General features: G+C 38.7%; 1 protein-coding gene across 21 annotated transcripts in view; it reads left to right on the forward strand.

Annotated features, from left to right (window-relative positions):
- The window catches only part of PTPRK (protein tyrosine phosphatase receptor type K), a 397365-nt gene that overhangs the window by 201794 nt on the left and 171109 nt on the right, over positions 1-24462 (forward strand). The window lies entirely within an intron of this gene.

Below are 24462 nucleotides of genomic sequence, written 5' to 3' on the forward strand. Positions count from 1 at the left end.
CGTTTGAATACTGCAGCTCAGGATGGTCTCTCTCAGTTTAAATGCCACTGACATTAGTGGGGCAGTTTAAATATTTACTTAAGAGTAGACAAAGTTCCCTTACCTGCCATTATTTTCCAGTTTGGGGGAGGGGAAAATCCCTCTAGGTTTGACATCGCTGTGTATTGTGCAGAGTTGTTAAAAAGGGTGCCGATGAGTGGATGCATGGTAATGATGAAAAGGAGTGCATTTGGAATTCAACATAGATGGCAGAAAATGCAGGATGTCAGAGAAGCCATATATTAAAGGGAATTTGAATTGGAAACTGAATCCCAACCTGCCAGTGGGGGCATTTTGATCATTTTGATTTATTAAACTTTTATAACAGCATTCAGATGAAGCTGAATTAAAACGCTTAGTCTTGGGTGGTTTATGGTACACAAGTCATCATGCTAGTGAAGTCTCGCCATGATCAATGTAGAGTTAATTTAAGCTGCTCTTTGAATGCAGGTGCATCTATGTGCTTTAGTATGTATTTAAAAATCTAACAATGTTCTAATACTGAATCACTTAACAAAAATACAAAATGAAGCCACCCCAACATTCATTTTCAGCTGCATTTTAGTGAATCTTGCTATTAAATTGTAGATGAACTGCAGGAAAACAAACTGCATATATATCACTATATCAATTTTATATATTGATAAATATACATGCATTATAAATAGCTAGCTGTGGAAATGTAACAATATTTCCTTGGAAATGGGTCATATTCCTAAATGCATAGATGTTTGCGTTGTAGCACTGTTCCGACCATGTCCCAGCGTCAGCAACTGTATGCAGTCTTACTGAGCATCGTCTCTGCAATAAAAAGAAATCAATTACTATTAGAGTGACACTGCAGGTTAAAGGCATTACAAGTTCACACTCAGTTTTGCAGCAAGGAGATGATACTTCACTTCAAATGGGGAATGATGCAAAAGATGGATGAGACAGAGTTCAGGGAGCAGTAATGTGAAGGTCCGGCACTATCATTCCAAGCTGTCTCAGAGACATGATGGATGGTTTGGCGGCAAGAAGCAATAATACCAGATGATGAGAGATTCACGTCTAGATCTTGAGTCCACTGCATGCTGTCTACCTGTTGGTGTTCTAGTGGCATAATGATTCCTGATGTGTTATGAAGAACTAAATTACTCTACTTAAGCAACTAAACTGATATGTTGAATTTAGGAACTTAGGTTTTTTGGTGGCTTCTTGAAAACCAAGTAGCATATCAAACACTCCTGCACATGGTAAATTTAATTACCTCATGTTTATCTGTAGTACTTGTTGACAGGATCTTGTAAGCTATGCTAATATGATAGGTAATTTGTTACCTCCAGAAATCACTTTCCATGTGCCTTCTGATCATTATCAGGAAACATGGTAAATGATCTAGCCCATGAGGTGTAAATGAAAATCAAATGGATAATTGGATTCTATGTCTAAATTGTGGCTGGAAAAGTTGTTGCAATTATAATGGAATTTATCTCATAAAAATAAGATTTGCGATGTACTAATGATCTTAAATCATCATCTTGGTTGAGGATAACTTGAAAGAGATTACAAAAAGTTTACTCAGAATAGTTTGGATAGAAGTTTTTTTTCTTTCCTAAAAAGTTTTAAATATTTGTCTGTTCAATAATTCATATTGCAGGATTATCTTGCAATGTTGACTGCTGGAATATTTGCAGAATTATACAGAAAGTGGTGAGAAACTTATCTACCTCTCCTGAAGAAGAGAGAAGCTTAGCTACATGGAGGAAGACAGATTTCTTCCTGCTGAGATGCAGTGTTGAATTTGGATGTGCTAGTGTGCTAGAAAGCTTGTCATTGAGATTGATATGGAACTGCTAACAGGCATGTCTTGGAGAACGTTTAAGGAGTGTTATAAGGAAAATGAATTTGTTTCTCTCCGCTGTTCCCTAGGTATGTTCATGTTGCTTATGGCAGTCTGTGTCCTACCTCCTTCATGAGGAAGGATAGCAATGTTGTATTAGGACTGATGTTTGAATTTTCATCTCTTCCCTAAATTTTTTGTGATTTTAATTTTATTTCTTTTTAAACTGCTTTGTTTCCAGAACCTCATCTGTAATATTTCATGTAGTTATTCTGTCTGATTTTCTTAGCCATTTAGCTTTTAAAACTTGCAGCATATCTTATACTGCCAAACATTTTGAGTTTGCAATCCCAGTTGATGTCTGTATGTGGTAACAAGTGCAATTTTTCACTTTCCTGAATTCTTTACTAGTTAATGAAAGAGAAAATTTCAACTGATGAGTTTGGGGACTAAACAGAGACAAAACTCACTGAACAGTGTTAGAAAAAAGTGAGGGCACCTTCTTAGGAATCAAAAATTGCTTAGAATTGACTTATGTTAGAAACCTTGTAGCCTAATAAGAATGGTTAGTAGGTATGGTAGGAAAAAGTCTCTCAACAGTCAATTTACATAAGTTACTTTTTTCCTTCAAGAAAGGAGGATGTAAATACAAAATATCACAGAACCATAGAATCATCAAGGTTGGAAGAGACCTTTAAGATCATCAACTCCAACTGTCAACCCAACACTACCACTGTAACCTCTAAACCACCCAGTGCCAGATCTGGATGCCTCTCAAACATTTCCAGTGATGGTGACTCGACCACCTTCCTGGGCAACCCATTCCAAAGCCTGACCATCCTAACAGAGAAAAAGTTTTTTCTAATATCTAATCTGAATCTTTTCTGTCTCAGCTTAAGACCGTTTCCTCTTGTCCCCTCACTGCAAGCACGATAGAAGAGACCGGTCCCCACCCCGCTACAAGCTCCTTTCAGGTGGTTGTAGACAGCAATGAGGTTCCCCCTGAGCCTTGTCTTCTCGAGACTAAATAAACCCATCTCCCTCAGTCATTCCTCATAAGACATATTTTCTTGACCTTTCATGAGCCCGTTGCCCTTCACTGGACACACTCTGGTATGTTCTTAATCAATGTGATCTGAAAGACATATTGTATGATGTTAGTTCAAGGCTTATAAATCCAATGTGGAGTTCTAGTATTATTAAGAATGATTGTCCCAATTTGTGTTGCTTGATTTGAATAACTAAATATCAGCAAAAATGCTTTGCTCAATTTAGAGTCTTGGTTTGGATTTCCCCCCAAATAAATGGATTATAAATTACCTGAATTTGAACTTTGTTTGAATTTACCTAGCATCTTAAAATTTCTGTAACCTAGTTGAATCTTTTATTCAATCTCAGCTTTATTCTTCTATTGGTATCCTCATGGTAGCATAAGTTGTGTTTTTTAACAACTGGAGATATAAAGGCTACTGCTTTTGAAGGGAGATAGTAATCTAAATGTTTTTCTTTGACTGAAAAATTGAAATTGTAGTCTCATGATTTTTAATGCTTACTTTGAACTTTACTCTGACTTTGAATTGTGTTGACAGCAGTTGGAAATGTCTTGACTAATGATTTATTCTTTTGCACTGGATAACTTGCATGTCCTAGAGAAAACAAGATACACTCAGTGTGATCAAGCTTGTGATCTATGGGTTACATCACCAGCCATGGGAATATTTTCCTTTTGTTTTTATTGGAGATAGAAAGGAGCAGCTGTTTGGCAATGTAGGAGGCACAGCTTCATGTTGGCAGCCAGATACTTCCAGTGTACAGTTGCAGGGTAGTTTGTTGTTTTGATTTTCTTTTTTTTTTTTTTTTAAATATGTGATGTTGTGGCACAGTTCTTCCTTTGAATGTATGCAGCATAGCACTTGGTCACCTAAGTGCACTGAAGGGGAGAAGAGATCTGCTAGTTAGCACAAGTACGGCATGCTGCAATTCTTGCTTTTGCCACTGCCTTCTCTCTATATTTTCTTTCTTTCATTTTTTTTTCTGTTTTACACCTCTGTACTTTGTGCAAAATTATTTAAGTCTGCCATCTTTTGTGCCGTACCTGTTGGTTGCTACTTTTTTTCAGTGGAGCAGAGAAAATGCTGTCAAGTTGAATGTGACAATAAATGACAATGAGGTAATTGAAAAGTGGTTAAAAAGTTTGTTTTACAAGAAAGAACAGCTCCTTTTCCAAAAGGTTTCATAAAGGCAATATAACTGGACTCTTCAAGAAAAAGATTGGACTATGCCTACTTTCTGGCTGGCTGAAGACAAGTTTAAGATGTATTTTGAGTTTAGGCTTACAGACTTCTTTCCTGGTATTTGTCTTTGTTTTACGTGAGAAACTGCCTCCACCTTTTCATTTTTTTTCTTTTTGTTGTTTAAGTTCTTTACGTTCAGCTACTTCCTAGTGCCATTTCAGGAATCTGTTTGACCTTCCTTTTGCATTTTTCATTCAACATGGCTGTCTAAAGAAATGTTTAATGAGTTTTGTTTTTCCTGGGAATGCTTTCAGTACTTACTTGACCTCTAAGTATGTGGACTACACAACAGAAAGAATTGTACCCCAGTGATACTTTTCCCTTCAAATTACTGTCATTACCAGTCAGGTTTTTTTGTTGTTGTTTGGTTGGTTTTTTTTACTTCTAGTTGTTCCAGGAGCAGCTTTAGCCTCTTCTTTGAATAACATTATAAAAGGTTAAAGAAATTATAGAGATAGCACAGGCTGGCTTTTCATTCAGGCCAAATCAAGTAGTGGTTTCAAGAAGTTCACCAGGCAATTTTCTTGAGTTGCAGACAGATGAGAGTGGTTTAATTAATGGCGTTTTTTGTCCAGATTTTGCTACCCTTTATGTAAAAACAAAACAAACCCCAAAGGTAGGACTTTAGTGGTATGTCAATGCTTCCAGGCTGGAACAAAGAATTTGTTAAAAATGTGTCATCAAAAGAGGACGATGTTTTTGCTCTGAAGCAGAACGTTTTGTACAGCTGCTATTGCTTACATTAGAAAAAAGGGAAGGGACAGGAATCAGAATGTGTGTCCCAAACATGTATGTGCAAACTATCCTTATTAAGGAGGCTGGCCCTTAAGATATTTGCACCATTAGGACTTCTGATAATAAGGATGAACTATATTTCAGTAAGAAGACAGCCTTCTGGCCAACTGACTAAGCAGATGCTAAGTGGAAGCAAATGATACGAAGTTGAGCTCTCAGGCAATTAACAGAAATTAATGGACCAGGTAGATACCTACAGTCTGTTTCCTGTGGGTGTTGGTTCCGTGTCCTTGCCCTTCCCACCCTTCCAGCTCAGATGACTTTCAGGTGTTTAGCACCTTAGGCTTCCTCATCGAAATTTGCTGGGGTTTGTCACCTGCTTAGCAGGGCTCATAGGATTCCTGTGGGAGATTAAAAATTTCACAGGATTCTGGAATTTTAATTGATTGAGAAGGAATAACTGAAGTGATTCTATGATGGCAAGAATCCTGTTTTGACTCACAGCATCAGAGTACAGAGGAGGCCTTCCAGAGGGATTTGCACTGAATAAAGAGTTGAAACCTATCACTCACCATTTGATCTGATTTCAGCCTCGTTTCTGAAAAATGCATTTCCGTATTGCCATAATTAATGAAGCTTCCTAATCTGTGAAGGAATTTTTTGCCTGCTCTGTTTTTGACTGACTCTGTGCCTCATAACAGATTAATACACTAATTATTTATTTGTTTATTTATTTGCTAGACCCTTCATTAAAAATATATATGTAAGCATGCATAATGGCTGTTTATGTTCATCAGTGCCTGATGTTCACCAGATGTACCAAAAGGCATGGTCCTACTACTCTTTTCCCTCTCTCAGTCCCAGTGTCTTGCCATTCCTGACTTACGTTACACTAGAACCATGCTAGTCCCTCTCTTCAGTGAGCTTGATGAGTGAGCTAAACAAAATAAAGACACTGTAAAAACAAGTAGGTGTTTTTATGTCTACTGGTTGTAGAGGCACTGATTTGGAAAAGATGGAAAGACCAGGGAAGAGGTAGTAGTTCACTCCCCATGACGATGTGGTCATCCTGGCTTGGCTTAGTTATAGTGGTAAACTGCATCCTCAGTCTGTTTTGCAGGTGAATTACACTACATTGCAAAAAATCTTTGAGCCCACAGGGAAATGTGTGAAATGGTTCCTGGGATAAACATTCCTGTGGTTTGAGACCACCACAAAAATCCAAAATCCAATTTCCAGGCTTCCCCCACCCTTTTCCACAATATTATCTCAACACCAAAGAGAAACTTTCAGGCAAGAAGCTTCTATAGGGGAAAAGGGGAACTATATATACATTTATTCTACACAAATAAATACTGTACAAGCTAAAAGCAACTATATATATAATATTATACACTTTTATCAGTCCCTTTAAGCTTTTTCCCTTAATTCAGTCCAGGAAAAGCTTTTCAGGCTGATAGGTAAAGCAGTCTTTCTCTCGTAGGAGTGTTCAGGGAAAAGGGTTCACTCCCCCCACCAACCTCCAGCTGTTTGCTGAAGTCTTTTCTTATTCACAAAGTCCAAGAAGATAGTTCTGAGTCCTTTCTCCTTGGTTCCATGCCATCTCTACTGTGTCATTCTCTCTCTCATACCTCGGTTCTGTGCTGCTGTAGTTTAGTTCAGCTTACCACAGTATGTGTCTTGGAATCTTCATTGCTCCTCCGAGTTTTCGGCTGTCCTCCGTTTTAAATCACGGCAAGGACATCTTCCGGGCCTCTCTCTGGTCCATCTCTAATTTCGCGTGGTGTTATCTCCCTGTCACCAAACTGCATTCAACCTGTCCTCTTTGGCTCTGCTCCAATGCCAAGCTTCCCTTCCACTTTACAGTGAAAGGGAAAAAAGAAGCCCCCTCTGCAGTCTAGCTGCAAAGGGGGAGGAGAGAGGCTTGGCTGCAAGGCCTGCCTCTCTCTCTCCTGCTTACCAGCTGTTTGTGAGTTTCTTCCCTCACAAACACACACTCACTCCAATGCTGCCTCCAACCCTGGCTTGGCCAGAGCTGGGGGCTGCAGGGTCCCCTTTTCCCCTGGAGGCGAAAGAAGGGGGCCCTGCCACCCCTGGCCTTCTCACACACCCCCACACACAGGAGCAGACAGACAGACCGATTGCCAACAACTTCCGCTGGTTGTGTATATATGATTTTTCAGCAGGAGCGAACAAGATTGGCGGTGATTGGCTCTCCAGGGCACACTGCCCTGGCACTCAATCACCTCTAGGCCCCCTGACTCCCAGGGGAGGCAATTTTCAAACCATGACAGTTTGGGGGGGGGGGTTGAGTTTTTGTTTTGTTGGGGTTTTTTTGGGTTTTTTTTGGTACCAGCTTTCTTGTATGAACATGCCCTTAGAGGAGTTGATATAACAGAAGGGGGGTGACAGGAGATACAAGTATGTTCCCTAAAGCCCACATTATCTTGTCATAGTAGAGGAGATAACCAGATACCAAAATGATAGGCTGTAATGTAACAGGCCTGAATAGAAAAACCTGCAGTAAGCCTAATTTTTGTATTGTTATGAGAAAGAACAGTTGGACTTAATATGGAAGACAAAGAAATCAACCAAAAAAAAATAAAGAGGGAAAAAAAAGGTAAGTAAAATGTCTCTCTTCAGTTGGACATTGGGTTTAAGTTCAGAACACTAATCAGGCCCTTTAAATACATAAATACAATAACACTTGGAGTGGCTTTTCCGCAATATCCTAATGAAGTAACCTAGTATGATTTCATCATCATCATCATCATCATCATCATGGCTAGGCTTCGCGAACAAAGATCTGGGAAGGACTCTACCCACATTACAAGCGCGCTGGTGGCTAAAAAGGCCAATATGAGATAGACACGTCCAACTGCAAAAGGCACAGCAGAAGGACTCCTTGGGTGGTAAATTCTGTGAGACACGATTCTTTCTGCATTGTCTTTTCTCCTCAAGAGTGATCCTGCGTGCGTTCTCAAAGGAAGCAGCAGCGTTATAGATGGTGTGTCTCCAGAGCTCCCGATTGGAGGCCAGAGTAGACCAGTTATATTGATCAATATGGCCAAGGCTGAGATGTTGTTTCAGGGAGTCCTTGTATCTTTTCTTTGGGGCTCCTCACTTGCGGCAGCCGGTGGCAAGTTCACCATAAAGCAAGATCTTAGGAAGGTAGTGGTCCTTCATCCTTGAGATGTGTCCTGCCCAATGCAACTGTGTTCTCAGCGACATGGCCTCAATACTTGTGACTACTGCTTGTTCTAGAACAGACATATTAGTCACATAATCTGACCAGTGGATGTTTAGGATTGTACGGAGGCAGCATTGATGAAAGTGTTCTAGGAGATGCAGGTGGTGGGGGTAGATGACCCATGATTCAGATCCGTATAACGGAGTAGACAGCACTATGGCTCTGTAAACACTGATCTTGGTACTTTTCTTCAAGTGTTTATTTCACCATACTCTTTTATGGAATTTTCCTAAAGCACTGTATGCCTTTGCTAACCTCTTGTCTATCTCTCCATCAATCTTACCATCCAAGGAGATGAGGCTACCTAGGTAACGAAACTGCTGGACTGATTTGAGCTCTGATTGGCCAATGGTGATATGGGGATGATGGAAGACTTCCTGAGGTGCCGGTTGATAGAGAACTTCTGTCTTCTTTAAGCTGACTTCCAACCCAAAAAGCTCGGCAGCATCCGCAAAGCAGGATGTTAAACGCTGCAGAGCTGCTTCTGTGTAGGCAACAAGGGCGGCGTCATCAGCATAAAGCAGCTCCCAGACAAGATGGTTTAAGGTTTTAGGTTGGGCCTTCAGTCGCCTTAGGTTGAAAAGGCTTCCATCAGTACGGTATTGAATGTAGATACCGTCCTGATCATCAAGGTCTGCCGTGGCCCTTTGGAGCATCGTGCTGAAAAAGACTGTGAATAGAGCCGGTGCAAGAACAGAGCCTTGTTTCACACCACTGGTAATTAGAAAGGGTTCAGAAAGTGCATCGCCATATCTGACTTGGCCGTGCTGATCCTCATGAAATGAGATGATCATTTTAAGGAACTTAGGGGGACAACCTAAACATTCCAAAATCTGCCATAGACCTTTTCTGCTCACAGTATCGAAAGCCTTGGTGAGATCAACAAAGGTTACATAGAGACCTTTATTCTGTTCCCTACACTTGTCTTGCAGTTATCTGAGAACAAAAACCATGTCTGTTGACTCTGAAACCACATTGGCTTTCAGGTAGAATTCCTTCTGCTATAGCGGGTATTAATCTGTTCAGGAGTATTCTTGCCACGATTTTGCCAGCAATGGAGAGCAGAGTAATACCACAGTAATTTGAACAGTCTGATTTAGCTCCTTTCTTCTTATATAAGGTGATGATGACTGCATCACGAAGATCTGATGGAAGTTCACCTAGTTCCCAACAGTGCACCACAAACTTGTGAAATTTAGCATGGAGTGCAAGGCCCCCATGTTTCCAGACTTCAGGTGGAATTCCATCAACTCCAGCTGCCTTGCCAATTTTCACCTGCTGTATGGCCTTAAGAGTTTCCTCTAAAGCGGGGGCAATATCCAATTCATTCTTCACCAGTTGTTGTGTTGAACTACATGGCTAGTACTGAAAAGAGTCTGAAAGTGTTCAGACCATTGATTCAGAATGGAGGTTTTATCTGTCAGAAGCGTTTGACCATCTGTGCTGAGTAGAGGGTTTTGGACCTGGTATGTAGGCCCATATGCTGTTTTCAAGCGTATGATTTGTATAGGTATAGTTTAACTGTGGAAAAGAAAAGAAGTTGGGAGAAAATGCACTCTTGTTAAATGATTTGTTGAGTCTAAATTAAAAATATTCTTCCACTGACGAATAATTGACTGATTGCGATATTAGAAGTAGTTCAAGTAGCTCAAAAGGACATTTAAAAGGAGGGCGGCAACCAGAGGGCACTGTTAAGGTGTTCATAGTTCAGAGGAGAAGGCAATACAAAGGCAAGAATAATATGCTGAAGAGCAAATGATTATGAACTGGGTGAGAAAAGTGCCATGACAACTCGTAGGTGGAATAACGGGTGTTTTGTGGTTTTTAATAACTAATTATCGTATGTTGTAAATGGACCATGAACAGAAACACTGTATTAAATAACTTGAGAAAAATTGGACAACATATCAAAGGGAAAATATCATGGTACTTTCAAAGGGTACTTTGAGCTTCAGCAATGTTACTGGCCCAATTCCATTATCCATTTTTTCTTTTATGTGTTGTAGAGAAAGAAATGATAAATAATTCAGGCCAAGGAAAGTATAAACGCCACAGGGTTAGAATACTTACCAATGGGGGAACTGTTTAAACTACCTGTGAAACAAAGGCAGACAGCAGGGCAAAGCATTTTGCCTTGGCAGGAGAGGCTGTGTAGAGAAGTGGTAGTTTTATCTTCTTTTAAGGTATTTAACAGTTGTAAGCCCCAGTAATACTCATGGATTGGCCTGCAGTGAAAAGTAGAGTCAAAGGAGTTCAAACAAGCTATTTTACTTGCTGACTTGTTTCCTTTTCTATTTATTTTTCCCCACACATTAAAGAGATGATGGGATAGGAAAAAGGTTTTCACAAGGTATTACGTATGTGGGATGACAGTACAGGTACAACGTAATTATGCTCTTCTTACTACATCTGTATTATGTTAACCATTCAGGGATGTAAATCAACAGAAAATTAATCTCTTTTCAATTTATTAGCTTATACTGCTTTGGCTCTACAAAGTATCTTTTAAAACCAAGAGCTCCCCATTCAAGCATCACAAAAAAAAGAGAAACTTGATAATTTTTAATTAAATCTGAAGTAACTGTGGCCATACAGCCATGCACCATTCACACCCTGAAAGAAGATGAGAGTTGGATCACATGTAGTTCTATGCAGAGGACACTGCCCTATAATGGATTAAATAGATTGAAGCCTATGGGTTTTTATATTGTCCAATATTCAGTCAGTAGCTTGACAGCTAGAAGTTTGTTGGTTTTTTTTTTTCCTCTAGAGAACATGATAGCAACTTCAGAAAACCTTGCTACTGGGTCAAAAACCTTCCTAGTTTAGTGTATAAGCTTAGGGGAAGATGTAAGAATGGCAGAAGCACACAGTGATACACTCCATGATCAAGCATCTAGTGATCTGTAGCTTAAGATTTATGAAACCAGAGACTATTTCATCATATTCTGTGTGTAATATCCTTGATGAATCTTCTATGAATCTGTCAAATAGTTTCTGAACTAGTGTTTTTGCCCAACTTGCAGCAATGAGTTCCCACAGTTAAGTTAGAGAAGAAAGTACCTCTGAAGCTGCAGGTGACCCTTTAAAAAATTTGTTATGCAACACCTTTTTTCACTGCAAGAAACAGCAAGTCATTCCATGTTAGTCTGTTTCATGTCACTTGTCCTTTCATAAACATCTAGCATGTAGTCCTTCAGTCATTCTTTTGTGTTGAGTGTTACAGACTTATTTAATGTCTTCACATATGGAAGTTGTCCTAGGTCTTCAATAGCTTCTATTTGGACTTTTCTATGCCTTGTCTTGTAGCCCATCCAGCGGGAAATAGGAAGACTAGATTTACATCTTTTATTTTAGATGAGAGAACATTATGAGTTTACATACTAGCACAAGATATTATACTTTCTTTTGTGTTTGTTCCTAATAATCACTGATATCTTATCTGGCTTTTTTGTCTGAATTGAGGTGATGTGGTCATGAAATTCCGAACTGAATTATTATTCCTGTCTGATTATACTGATTTAGAGTCCATAAGGGACTTCCCCCTACTCCTGCAAGTGCACTGTTTTGTATTGTTTAGCTTTGACTTTATGTGCTGTTTTATTTCTTAATTCTTCAGTATCTTAAGAAAAAAAGAAAAGCTGGATGTAACTATTCACAAAGACCAGCAGATATCTACCACAGAAGATAAAAATATTATTGCTCTAATTGGAGCCATGATTAAAAACCATGTGTTCTCCTGACATTCTAGTCAGACATACAACTTAATGAATGTGTTGCAGAAAATGGTTTAGCCTCGAGAAGAGGGATGTAGAGACTCTTCTGAGAATCTCTGAACCTGTAGGTTAAGGTCTGGTCCTGGGAAATAGGAAGTCTGCTCAAATTCTAACTCCAGTCAGACAAGAAGAATGGATATGGAATGTCCTTATTTTGAGAGATTGAATAAGTCACTTCTCTATAATCCTAAACTATGTTCTGAATGTCTCGTATTATTAGCTAGTGCCTCATATGTGACTGGGCTGAAAAATCAAAATGTCATTTTGGAAATGCTAATATAAATGTTTTTACTTGCAGCTATTTGCTGAATTTGGAGGAAATTTTTAACATCTTTTTTTATCTTAACCCTCTAATCTTTTATTGAGTGTTTTACTACACACGCCCGTTCCTCCCCCCCAAAAAAATGTAACCCCAACCTCAGGCTCTCTAGCCCATTTCATTCCAAAGGAGAAAGAAGATTTTTTTGTGTTTGGTTTTTTTTTTTCTTTCAATGGGGAGTTATTCTTTTTCCAACTTCTAAGCCTCAGCACTTAGGAAGGCATAAAATGTGTGTGTTTGAGGTTGTTTGTGGTACCTCTATATTCTTGACTGTAACCAAAGGTTACAGTTTCCTGTAGGTTTCCTGTACTTGTGTGGCCCTGAGAAAGGGGTTATTTGAAAACTGGAAAAAATCCAGAATTGTATTTGTGCTCAGGGTTGTCTAGACCCTGAATTTTCACTGGCTGTATATGAGTACTAAGCAAAAGGATTTGAACCCTAAGAACATGCTTCAGAAGTTGGGAAAAGAGGCTGTGCCAAGTGGGGAGAGCTTAGAGATACAAATCTACCTGATCGCTGACTTCTCAGTTCAGTGGCAAAATGGTTTAACTTCTTAAAGTAAAACTCAAGTGAATTTTGGGAAGAAAAAACTATTTTAAATAAAAAAGGGAAGGGTTAGGGGATTTTTTTAAATATCAAAGTACTGTGTTATGATGACTTCTGTTTGGAAAAAAGTTATGTGAACTTAATCTGAATGTTTTATAAGCCCAGCTTGCTTTTCCCATTACAGGATGGAGAGGAGAGTGAATAGCAGGCTGAGGCTTTCTTGAAAGCAGGCTAGATAATTATTTGTATTGGGACATGGAAGGCTAAATAGAGTTTAGCAGGGCAGCTTCATCAGTCCTCTGACTGAGTTGACAAAACTGCTTTTTTTTTTACCCCAAACCCACATTTATCTGAAGGGCAGTAAGTCCATGAGAGGCTTCCTGGTGCTTGCAGTTATTTGAAAGCAAACAAACCAACCAAATTCTTCAAAGAACACTCACACATCAAAAGTTTGAGGCAGGAGTTTTGAATTTGGCAGGAAGAGTCATGAATTTCCTTGTCTTCAGGAAAAGCATTATTAAAAATTCCTGAAAAAGTGTTTCTAGCCTTGTGTACTGGGGCCAACAGAGCTTGCTGGTAAAATTACACAACCTTTTTCCCCATGATGATATGCTCTTGTTACCACTTCTTATGTAAGATGTAAGGGCTCCTTTAATGTACTGTTACTGTTTGTTTAAACAGTAATATGGTGACATCTGATTTATTTTTGTCTCTAGATCTATTGTAATGTACTCTTAAGAGCTTGGTTCAACATGCAGAAGCAAAAAAACCCCAGTTTTCAACAAAATGCCTGTTATGCACAGGCTGTCTAAATTTAATTAACAACATAGTTTACTTGTGTAATCTTTGAAGGTAGCAATCTCATAATGGTGCATGTTATTATAAACTATATCATTAGCAGTGGCTCTTGTATTTGAAGATGAATGCAGGAAAGCAGGACACTTCCATGTACACCCCCACAAGATCAATTTTAAACTTAAACTGCCTTGGATGTAGTGTAGTTGAGTGACACTGCAAGCAACACTGATGGTGGAAAGTGGAGGAGTAGGGTTATCCTTTGAGGTGGGTGTTAGATGATATGTATTTCACATCTGTGATGTAAAACTGTGGTGTAAAAATTAACCAAGTGGGTTACCATTTTGGTTTCTGTTGGTTCATTGCATAGATCAAGGGAAGTGTCTCAGTGCCTCCTAAAATTATCCCCCTTCTCTGTCATTCCAGTGGGCTGCCTTCTGGCATTTTTGGCAAGAAGTATTTGGACATGCTGTAATAAGGAATGTGAAGACGTTGCTGGTGGGAACATCTAAATGTGTCTTAGGAAAAATTATTAATAGAAATAGAGGTATTTGAGCAAGGAAACGGCCCCTCAAAAATATGTTTACTCAAAAGTGATGGATTCTGCCATTTTCCCCCTATAGATTTGAATAGGCTGAGCACACACAAAATCTCTTTAGATAATGATTAATATGTAACCTTTATACTAAATTGTATCAGTTTTTCCTTTGATGATGGTATTCAAGTGCTGACAGAAAGCTTAACATCAGTGAAATGGGATACCTGAGGAAGAACTTTGGAGAATGCCTTGCAAGTCTGAAGGGGAAGGTTTTCTGTTCACCTCTGTCCCCTGTGCATTCGTAAGGGTCTTGCCTCGATAAGTGTGCGAGCTGCTTTCCTTCCTTCCTTATCCCACCTTCTCCCAGGGCCCCAGGGGGCTGCTGGGCAACTAAAGTTGAGGGAGAACAGTGCAAGGTGGTGTGGGGTAGGAGCAGCCTCAAGCAAGTGATCTGGCATGTAGCCACAGACAGCTTGCAGGCACTTGACCATCATACTTAAAAATGTGCACAGGTACTAAATGGCAGTGAACTGTACTGGGAATGCTAATGGTATCTCAGGTGCCAGGCGAGCAGCTATATTTCAGAGAATGGGGAGGACTGGGAAGGTCAGTTGTACATGACTCACCTCTTACATGCTTGAAGTTTCTGTAATTACTATTAAATAAAACTGTAGATTCTTGGAAACCAAAGCTATGCCAGCTCTTCCTCTCCCCTGAAGGTACTTCATATTTCAATATGCTTCTGATACAGTGGTGTGTACAGATAATTGCATTTATGGAGCACCATACAGTTTTGAATTCTTCCTCGCGATGACACCGTCCCAACAGCACGACACATTTTTCTCTGTCATTTAAAAGGCATGCAGGAAAGCTGGTGATAAAAATTTGTGTTGGTTCTGTGTGGTTATAATGTGTCTTCCAAAATAAAGCATACAAAAGAGTTCCATGACAGGCAAGAGTGCTGTCTGGGTGAATTTTTTTTAGCTTTCAAGTTTTATAGATATATAGAGCTAGTGGGGTGTAAATATGTGTTAGTTGTTTTCTTCTCTCTCTCTCTTTTTTTTTAATATTTATTTATGTATGTTTGCTTCACTGAATTCTATTAAAATATTCGAGTTTTGTTTCAGTGTTTGAATTTTTTGAGTTTGATTATAAATACGTCACTGTAACTTTTGTCCATCAGAAAGTATCTGTGCTTGGTTTGTTTAGGCAGTAAACTGAACATGAGCATGAGTATAGCATCAACAGATATAACAACAATGCAAATGCAAAAATCTTCACAATCTCAGTTTACTGGAACTTTAAGTTCAGACTTAAAATTAAATAAAAATAAAAATAATCCAAGTACTTGAGAAAATAAATATATTCCCATTACACGTTACCTAACTGTAAGAGAAAATTCTGGAGTCTCTAAAATAATGTTTTGTCATTCAGTCACTATTTCTGTAATCTCTAGTTTTATTCCTTCTCATCACTGACAGCATGTGGATGTGCATGCGGAATTCAGTATCATCAAATATCCCATTGCAAAGCCTTGTAGAGTTAAGAATAATTCTTTCTTGGGAAGTACCAATTTTGAAGAAGGCATTCAATTTTGTTCTCAACCTGCTGGTTCCTGACAGTGAAGCAGATAAAATATTTCTTTCCAACAATAATCACAACATTGAGACCTCAAGGGAATTACTGATACATGTGGATAATGAAGTCATTGTGATCAAGTCTTTGCCTGAGATATTTCTATAGCTGACTCATTTATCCTGACTGATTTTTTTTTTTAAGAGTTGAATGTCTTCTCATTACAGGCACCTCTTTTTCTTACATTTATTCATTTATCCTCTAGGAATGTACTGCATAAATGTCATTAACACAATGAAGTCTTTTTGACAAACTGTGTCATACTTTTCTAATTGATTCCCAGAGTAACATGGCCTACTATCATTCAGAAAATAGTCATGTGTTCTGTTCATAAATTGTGCAGAGGGATGACATGGTCCAATTTTTAGATAGACCTTTCTTTTTTTTTTTTTTTTTACATGTAAGCTGGGCATGTTCTTAACCTTGTTTATGGTTTTTGCTGACAATGCTAAACCTGTGCACTGCTCTTTATTTTAAAGGAAGATAATAAAATGAATGTGGTGGTGTTTCAAATCAAGGTGAATAAAATGCCATGGTGATGCATAGGATATAATAACACTATGCAGAAGTTAGCAGTTTTCGCTGTTGAAATAATTCCTATTTCAGCACTTCAGGTGGTCAGTAACTGCCACGTCACTTAAATTAGATATATTTTAGCTGCATGAGCTTGCAGACTTTTTTGTACCTACTGCACAAACTTGATATATTAGGTACTCAAAGCTAAATCAGTAGCTTGAAGTGAGCTTGTGACATACTACCCTTGTTTGCAGATCCCAAATTAGAGATATTATGGTGAAATGTGTCAGTACCCTACCTAAGCCAGCATTGTGAGCTCACTGTTCAATTTGCCATTTCTGTTTGTTGCTGTTTTTTCTCCAGTGACTGGTTCTCTAGGTAGTTACCTGAATTTCACTGTTACAGATATTTTGAATGTTTATTTAAAATTGATTCTTTCAGTTTTCCCATTCCATGTAAAAAAAGACAATGAAAATGGTCTTGCAAACTTCCTGAAGTGAGTTGGATAAATTACTCAATACGACCTGGTCACTAAGCTATTGCTTAGAATGAGTGCATTGTTCCAGACAACTAACTCTAGTAATTAAAATGTAACATTTTGTAGATATTGTGTCTCAACCTCATGACTAGCAACTAGTGCCAGATACAGTGCAGTTGCGATAAATTCTGTTTTAAAGTCACAGAAATAATGTTTCTGGAGTCACAGAAAGTAAGTTTGCATAAGCATAATTAAAATGAAAAAAAAAAAGAGCTGGAGAAAAATCTTTGTGGCAGAATACTAGATCACAAGCTGCTCAAGGTTCTCCTTGTAGCCACCATCATTTATGGTCATAGGACAGCAGCTAAGTTTGAATTAGCTTTTAAATGTTTTTTTTTTTGTTTTGGTTTGGGTTTTTTGTTTTGTTTTGCTTTGTTTTTTAAATATAGAGGCAACTTGTAGCTATATGGAACACTTAACTATAAAAACCTACCGATTTCTACATAAAATTATTACATAGTGTAATATCTCTAAGTCATTTCTTTGCTGCTAATGTTTTTACTGCCTTCTCTTCAGTATACTTTTGGCAGGAGGTGTTGATAACTTGCATGAGCTGCAGGAACCCACCATAAATGCTTTCTCCAAGTTATCTGTAGAAGACGAAGATGGGAGCAATAGAAACTTTTCTATCAGGAAAAAATTACTAATGTAGAAAAATAAAGCACCTGTTAAAATGAGTTCAACTTGATGAGCAGAGAGACACTTTTGACCACTGGGTAAAAAAAAACTGAAACAAATAAATATATTGCAAAAATGGTAAATGAGTTTATGAACTTATAGAGAAGCCAAGCAAGGGCTTTGGAAAATATAAATTAAATGATCAAGGCTTGTGAGAACTTTAAAGGGCTTGCAGCTGGTGGGGTTTTTATTGTATGAATCTATAACCAGCATTTGGTTTTGGAGTAGTGGACGTGATTCTAAAACTCCTCTCAGGTCTTTGTGAGTTGAGTGTTACAGCTGGTTTAAGGAAGCGTGCCCTCCTCCAGCCTCTGCAACATGCACTGCCTGCAGTCAAGCTCATCCTGATGAAACCTGGTTTTGACTGCTGCTGTGCCTCACACCGATGTTCCCACCAAAGTGGGAACAGGACCAAGCATGGCTAAGGTCATGGAAGCTGATGCCCAGCTGGTGGTCCGTAATTGGTACAATCTACCCAACTGGGGGGGTAGGAAGTTAGTGGACAAAAGTATAAACTCTGAGGAAAAAAAAAAAGCCTGAGAGCAGGCTGCAAACAGCAGAGACTGTTACAGCAGCTGCTGCTTGTGCTAGCCCCTCCCTTTTCCTTGGGCAACGCTACAGCAATTGAAGACTTGCTTATGCACCCCCTCCTTTATTCTGATGTTTTTCAGATGCATCACATCTTTTGGGCAGGAGTAATTTATGTAGCTGATGTAGAGTATGTCTGGCTGGGATAAGCTTTACACTTGCTCGTCTCCTTTGCCACAAGAATAAGGTGGGCTGCTCAGGTGAGAAAGTCAAGTACCACTACATGGTGTGCAAGCAAGAATCCTGTGAGCTAAGTCCCTAATAACAGCATTTCTCACTTAAGGCTGCGTGTGTGTCTGCGGCTTTGAATTCGGTGGTTAGTGTTGTCCTGATGTAATTTGGTTTACTGAACTTCCAACTTGATTGGTCTTTGGAAGGTCTTGGAGCAATGTAGATCTAGAGGTGTGTTTTTAATAATGCAGAAAAAGAAAATATGCTGCTTTTTTGTTGGTTGTTTTTTTGCTGGGTCTGTTTTTATTTTGATTTCCTTCTTTTCAGAAGCCGAGTACAGTGCTCAACTCCCATTATTAAACTGTCCACAGTGTGTTGGGGAATCTATTTAATGGATAGTCTGTTGGGCTTTTTTTATTTGTCTTCCATGTGTTATACAGGAAAACCATTAAGGACCAAACTACTCATTGGAGATGGCATTTATAGGGTGATAGATTGAACCGTGAGTGTAGTCTGTCATGCACAGAGAGAGAAAACTTGAGTTCTTGTTGGAAATTTAAAAATAAACTGCAGAGAAATTCTGTGACTTTAGGGTTCATAATATCTCCGCTATTCATCAGATCTGTGCTTTCATGTTGGGATCCCTCAGTCCTCTGCATTAACCTGTGTTTTAACTGAGTAGAATAATTTCTCATCAGGCAAGTACTGCTTTCTGTAATACTTTTCCACTTACCTGGCAAAGTCCCCTGTTTGTGTTAATACAGCTGTTATTGGTGCTGAGGAGTGGCAGGTCTTGTCAGGCTGCTGTCAGCATAGAAGATAGTCAGGTGTCCTTTCAAGCAAGCTGAGTCCAAAATAAACCTATTTGTCTTAAATTCTTCCTAAAAATTTTGAAGAGTTGAATAGATATTTCTAGTCTATATTAAAGATATGCCACGTGTGGAATGATTTTTTCCAAAAATTAAAAACCTCATTGTTTGTGCTAAAAGCCTCCATGGTTTGTTTTTATCTTCAAACTTTTCATAGCTCATTTTGTTACCACCTTCACAATCACATAATTTCGTTCAGTTGTATTTCTTTGGAGCCTTACATATTAGAATCATCTTCTATTTTTTTCCCTCCAATATATGATTTACAAGAAGACATCCAGCTTTGATGGACAACACTCAGACAGAGAATGCAGAATTTCCTACAGTATTACCAGTTATTGATCTTCAGTTACTATTTGCATTGGTACATTTGTGGCTTAATACTGTATTTGAATTTAAGCTTTCAGTCACTGCTTCTTGCTAATTCTTTTTTTCCATTGTATTAACCAGCTTTTAAGACCAAGAATTTTGTTTTCCTGGTAGTACTTGACTGCCATAATTCTTTCTGCTAAATCTCACACATTTTCTCCAAGTCTTAAACAAATATTTCTACTCCTTCAGGTTTTCAATATTTTTTAGAAGGTATGAATCCCTAAAGCAGTATGTAACCTTCCAGTACAGGAAGAGTACTGATGCAGTGTAGGTGTTGCAAGGGATTGGCAGCCTGCTTCCCCATGCTCTTCAGGCCCTGTGACATGGGGCTTCTGATGCAGCTTTGCCACAACATCTCGATGTGCAATCTGGAGCCCAGTGCAGAGGTACTAGCACACTTCTGCACAGTCCAGTTCCTGGCCAGCAGGGACTTTCCCCTTACTCTACATGCCTTGTGTGTCTCAGGCTGCATTGCCTAGGGCCTCTGGTCCCTGGGGCCTTCGCATGGCAAAGATTGTGCTCCAATTATACATAGCCAGTGTGGGTCAGGCGCTGAACCTCAGCTGAACTCTACTAGAAACCCAGAGTACTTGTAATAAATATGCAGATGTACTTAAACAGTTTTGCAAGAAATTTCCCTAGAAGAGGGAGTTTAGGTGAGAGCTGAGTCAGTCTTGAGTTGTTTGTGGAGGCATTTCTGCTATGCTCCCTGGAACATCCAGTATTAGCTGTATTTATTTGGCCTTATTCGCTTGTTGCTTTGAATTATGACAAATTTTAAAAGAAATTTGTATTCTTTTGATTGACCTGCTTTCTTCATAGTTTGTGGTGTAATAAAGACACATCAGTTTTAATTTCTGGAGAGGTGAGGCTGATGCTGGGCTTCTTTTAATAAATGAGTGCTTTGTTTTACTTGTAAAAATTAAGCTTATTATGAGTACCCCTGCTGTATGTACCACATAACCCTATAACTTAATACTCACCAGCATACCAACTGTATAGCTTGGTGTGAAGCATTTCACAGGGAAGGCTGAACACGCTGACACCAGAGGGAAGACACACTGTGCACATGAGCGGAGGGAACTTGCAGGCTATTAATGCACAGCAGTAATGTGTGGAGGTACTGTACAAGGCGTGCATGGGTCAGAGAGTGGCAAGGATGAAGGCATGCACACGTTCTATGTGTTTGAGCTGTGTGGTGACCAACACCCTCCTCCCCACCTCCCCAGTCCCTTCTGCTGTGAGCAGGACAACAGTCTCCTGTGACTCCTGGTACGTGTTATGCGCAGCAAAACATGACTCTTGTAAGAAAATAAGATTTTATCAGGTATGCATCCAGTATCAGCTTTTCCTCCAAAGTGGAAAACCTTGTAGGATTCTGGTTTAGTTTTATTTTTATTTTCTGCCTCGAACTGATCATTAACAGTACGTGATTACCATAGTAATGAAGCTACCTTTCTTTATTTTAAACTTAGGAGGTATTTAATCCTTGAGGGCAGTGTAGTAGGACTATCATCACCCAGGCTAAGTAAATAGTATTAAGCCACATAGTATGCGTATGTTACTTGAAAATATAGGAAGTTTTATGCATATTAGTTACTGTACTAATAACACTAGGAGCCTTTTCTGGTTGATTTTTTATGTCTATGAATGTGTAATTATTTTTATACAATATTTAATAATAAAAATATGACACAACTACTTAATCATAGGAACACTTACAGCTGAGGTTGATGCTGCATGCTTACTCTAGTCATAGGTGCCTAAATATCACAGTACATTTAATATACAATGTCATATACATACTGATGTGAGCATAATGTACTGCTAGTAGCTCAGCAGAATAGAAACTTTGGACTGATGAAATGTCAGTCTTAATTTTTTATTACCTTAGCTGTGGGCATTTTATGTCAAAACCAGATCTGACCAAATACTGAAACATGCTATGCAATGAAAATGCTTTCATTTATTTAATGTCTTGCAAGTGTACAAGTGGTATTTTCCTATAGTCTTTCAGAGATGTTAGTGGCTATGAAAACTGGAAGAGGTTTCATCAGATTTAACACCTTCAGGGACTGGCTAAAAATATAGTCAGAAAATGAATCAGTAATTAAACTAGTTACATTAGAAAAGGAATCTTAAATTTTGTGCTAAGCAAAGGGATAAATGAAACTCACCATGCAGGGTCTTTGTTCAAATGTTTAGTGTATCTTAAATACCTATTGAAATTGTGGTTCTACTGAAGAGCTAAACCATCCATGGGTTGAAATATTTTTTCATAAAGTATTATTTAGAATTTTATGGCTCTTCATAGAGTTTCATGGCTGAAAAAAGGGGAACTGAGCTCAAGGAAAATTGCTTGCAAGGAATACTGTGTGCCTTAACCACATCTGCTCATAATAATTGAGGGAGATGTGTTCTTTTTTTGGTAGAAATAAACAGTACAGTTCTCCAGTTTAGTTGAAGTGATCAGGGCATTGTGAGGGTGGAGGGAGGTCACCGTGCTGCCCCACCTGACTTCAGGTCTGGGTGACTGGAAGCCACAAAATGCATCTGAGTAGGGCCCATCTGCCTGCAGAGTGCCTAGGCAGGGCCAGGCAGGAGGGTGGCTGTTGTGGTGGGCACCTTGTGAGCCTCAGCTTCCTGCAATGCTACCTCTGAGCCAGGCTCTGAACATCTAAGCCATCACCTGTCTTGGCTGAAGCTGAGTTTTTGTGTTGTTTGTAAGCCAGAATTCTGAGAGGGTGATTTTCTTGGGCTTCCCTTTCACACATCTCCTTTTATTTTTCATGCCTCATATAAGAGGTTTTTAATTTTTGGCAGACTGTCTTCTCAGGGCATTCTGAAACTGTATTACTTACTACAGGTGGACCCAGATTACTGGGATAAAAAGCCAGAAGCATAAAATTACTTGAAAGTTGTAAACTGTGTTTTAAAACCCACTGAAAGAAGAGTGTGGTTGATGCGTGTGATATTTGCTGTGGGAATGGCAACCAAAACATTATTAATGGCTTTGTTCTGTCTTTTTAGTTATCAATGGTGATTTTTAAACCATTAAAAGTTCAGGTTGCTGTATATACAAAAAGAAATTATGTGATTTCAAATTATAATTGGAGATGTGGTTGTAGAATAACAAATGAGAATAATTAATAGAAAGTTAATTGGGTAACATAAGAAAAGTTTATCCTGGTATATTGGGATTGCATGCTTCAGTTGATACTTAGTGTACTTTTGGGATTTCTGGTTGCACCTCACCTCTGGTTCTGATAGTATATTGTATTATGAAGAATATTAATAATGTTGCAGAACAATTACTGGTTCATTTGCTAACTGATTAAAATTCATGCATAATTTATTTGAACTGGAAGAGACTTTATAAATAAGTCTCCTTGGCCTCAAGAGCTTAAAAACAAAATGTGTATGCTAATATAAGAATGTGCTTTACTTCTTAACATAAAAACTTAATAGGCAATGGTATATTAGTCTCATTAATGTGAGGTTTTATTTGTGATAATTGTGCTCTTAATCAAAGTGTATACTTCTAAACATAGCCATATGTTTTAGAAGTTTTATAACTTGGAGTCGGTAATGCATCATGCTCATCAACGATTATGTTTTTTTTCTGTAATATATACTGACCTTAGAATACATTAGTTTGACATTTAATATATTAGTTCCACAGCAAATAAACCGCCCTCATTAAGCCCAGCTGCATTTCTGAGCTTTGACGCGGGTAGGGATCTAAATAAATTCATATGCACATTTCTTGCCAAAACAAGATAAAATGTTAATAATTAATTGAGATATTTTCTACAGCTTTGTATATCCTAAAGCATAAATGGAAACACCTTGGAGCATTCACCTTTTCAGTCCAGGAGGAGAAAATCAGCTCCCATTACAGCCGCTATGGCATGGCCACAGATTCTTTGGTCTCCAAACAGAGTGTTTTGAGATGCAGCTAATTTAGAAAAAAGTCTGCAAGAAATCCTTTTTTGCCAAAATGTGGGAAACTTGGTTGCTTATATAGCAAATATAAATACACTGTTCAGAGCAAGCTCTGGCATCTGGAAGGAAACGTTACTGTTGGATATAGAGAATAAGGCAGAACCAGAGAGTCATTAGCTGAATTTCACCATGCAGTGCAGATGGGATGTCAAAGGAGGTTCACCACCACCCCACCATGAACTCTGTCATTGACACTGGTGGGATCATTCCTAGCAGGCAGAATATGTACAATTCTTCTGTGTCTCAGTTTCTGTTGTGGAGAGGGTGGGGGGAATGGTGATGAGAAGGGTTCCCCTCTAAGGAAATCTTATGGTCTGGGGCTAAATGTTATTTTTAGTGTACTGGCCATGAGATCCCCTTTAACTGCTCAGAGATGCTGCACTGTTAGTTCTGCATCACTGCTGTGTGAAACCCCTGTGTGCACTGAATTTAGCATTGTTGCCTAATTAACTGAAACAAATTAGTTGAAATATGAGCCATCTGGAATGAAAATGAACCTTCCATGTTTATCAGTGGATTCATTTTATTAGAAAAGTACATGTTGCTTGTGATTTGTTTCTTAAAAAAAATCATGCTGAGGCAGTGTTTCTATGTTAACATTTATCAGGGTAGGGGGGATCGCTCCTTCCCATTTGGTTACTTTTTTCACTTTGCAGCTGCATTGAAATATTTAGGCAACCAGAAGCTGATGAGAACAGGGAAAGACAAAAGGCAGCACATACTGTTTTAATTTCAAAATCAGTAGTAAGTTACTGAAGACTCAAGTTGTTGCCATATGTCTTTATTTTGTCATTCTCTTGGCATTTTTGCTCAAGTCTGAGTATTCTGAATGCCTGTAATAGGCATCTGTATCTTTTACCCTAACTGCATCTGGTGGGTTTCAAGTTAACTGCAGTGATACTAGTTTTTAAGAATGTTCTGTGCAGAGTTAGTGTATCACCTATTGCAGCTCTTTCTAAAAGGAAAGTACAAATGT

The sequence above is a fragment of the Pseudopipra pipra genome, chromosome 3 (assembly GCF_036250125.1).
Source record: "Pseudopipra pipra isolate bDixPip1 chromosome 3, bDixPip1.hap1, whole genome shotgun sequence".
Classification (NCBI taxonomy): Eukaryota; Metazoa; Chordata; class Aves; order Passeriformes; family Pipridae; genus Pseudopipra; species Pseudopipra pipra.